Raw genomic sequence first — 2,028 nt, 5'->3', positions numbered from 1 at the left:
AGGGCTGGAGCTGCAGTGCTGTGTGTTTGCGGCAGCAGCCTTTCACCCTTGCCGCACTCTGCTTTTTTCTTTCTTTTTCCCTTTATATCAACATGTTCTAGCCTGTGACACCAGCTAAATTAATCACTCACTGCACTCAGGGAAGTCACCACAGGATACAGAATAACAAAGACAACAAAATTATTGCAAGGCTGCAGAGAAGGGACTGGCTGGTGAATACAAGCCACATCCCCTTACCAGCTGTGTCCTCGCAGGGGCTGGAGCAGCAGATTAAATTGGGGTCTGTTTTTTATCCCACGTATGTGAACTTGAGAATGGCCACAAAACAGTGCCCAGGACCCCTAGCGAAGGGAAATCCCTTTGGAATGCTTGGCCTCCTGGCAGAACTAGGGCTTGCCTGAACTTCAGAATTACTCGGGGGTGTCATCTCAGGCCTCCTCTTGGGCAAGCTCTGCTTGGGCAGATCCACTGAGTGATTGCTGAGTCAACACGATCCAGAGCATACGGGTGCCTTAAGTTAGAACCAACAGAGAAAGCAAACCTCCAGGAGCCAAGAAGGCATGGCACAAGTCCTAGTGGACTGAACGATTGGCACGATAGCCTGAGAGAAAGGGATTAAGGGCAGAGCCCTTGGCTTCTTTGACCCAGGTGAGAAAGGAAGCTCTCGAGGGGTAAGTTGGCTAGATCCTGGGTAGCGTCGTGAGTTCGCCACAGTTCTAAAAACACAACTAGACTAACGGACAGATGTCAACCTACAGGAGGCTGTCCAAGGGTGATATCAAGCTCTGTTTCGGACTTTTTCCTGGTATCTCAACAAGTTATCAGTTTAACTGAGAGGATTAGCAAGTATACAGGATGCAGCTTTAAGTTTCCAAAGTGCTTCACAGTCATGAACAGTAAGTCAAAAACAATAAGTTGAAATGTAATGAGCTCCTCTCCCCATGGGGGCCTGGTGGGCAGCAGCTGCAGACACCTGGTAGAATCCACAGCCTGTGGCTTGTATGGATTGCCCTAAGGGACCTTGGAGGCAGCCCTTCCCTGCTGATGGTCATTTCTGACCTTGAGCAATTCCCAGTATAGGCTCCAAACACACATGCAAGGTGCCTTTGGAGCCCCAGGGTGAAGTAATCAGGATACATGTAAGACAAGTTATCATGTCCATCTGCAAAGCATCATAACAAGGAGCATGTGATCGAGGTGCTACTACAGGACCAAGTTCAAGTTTTCTGGCCACAGAAGATCCACGTCTCGAAGAAGTGGGGCTTTACCAAGTTTAATGCTGATGAATTTGAAGACATGGTGGTTGAGAAACACCTTCTCCCAGATAGTTGTGGGGTCAAATATATCCCCAATCATGGCTGCTAGGACAAATGATGGGCCCTGCACTCATGAAGGCTTTGCCAGCACTGCCCTCACCCAACCTGTGCCCACCAATGGACTACTTTCTGACAACAACAATAAAAAAAGTAATGAGGATGAAAATGAATATGTATTTTGTATTTTGCAATCATAAAAAATAATTGTAGGGCTTAGATGCACCACCTCTTCAGTGACAAAGGCCACTCCCACCAAGCCGAAGCCCTGCTAGCCCTGCCCCCAGGACACGGTTGCAGTCCGCCAACCCCACCCCTCAGTAACCAGGTGCAACCTAAAGGCCGTGCTCAAAAATGCAGACATGTCAGAGATGAAACTGTGCTTGGTGGAGTGTGCTACTCATGTGTGGAGAAATATAATGGAAAAAAGGACACTGTGGCCAACATCAAGGAGTTTGACAAGGTGTACAACCCCACCTGGCACTGCAGTCAAGTGGAGGATCTTTGCTGGTTATGTGACACACAAAACCAAGCACTACATCTACTACTACCTGGGCCAAGAGGCCATTCTTCTGCTCTAATCTGATTAAAGCATGGACTATGTCTCACACCCACTTATCCATCCAAAAATAAGGACTACAGCCCAAAGTTCAAACACCAGTGACTGAAATCCTCACTCTTGCTAAGGGAACCCCTTGATCTCTGAACTTTCATT

At 47.9% G+C, this 2,028-nt stretch overlaps 1 pseudogene; it reads left to right on the top strand.

Moving 5' to 3' along the window:
- The first annotated feature begins 915 nt into the window (after positions 1-915).
- LOC111763189 (small nucleolar RNA SNORA70) lies at positions 916-1,033 on the top strand (annotated as a pseudogene).
- Positions 1,034-2,028: the final 995 nt, after the last annotated feature.

The sequence above is a fragment of the Dasypus novemcinctus genome, chromosome 4 (assembly GCF_030445035.2).
Source record: "Dasypus novemcinctus isolate mDasNov1 chromosome 4, mDasNov1.1.hap2, whole genome shotgun sequence".
Taxonomy (NCBI): Eukaryota; Metazoa; Chordata; class Mammalia; order Cingulata; family Dasypodidae; genus Dasypus; species Dasypus novemcinctus.
The sequence above is the reverse complement of the archived record's forward strand: the minus strand, read 5'-3'. Positions and strand labels throughout refer to the sequence as shown.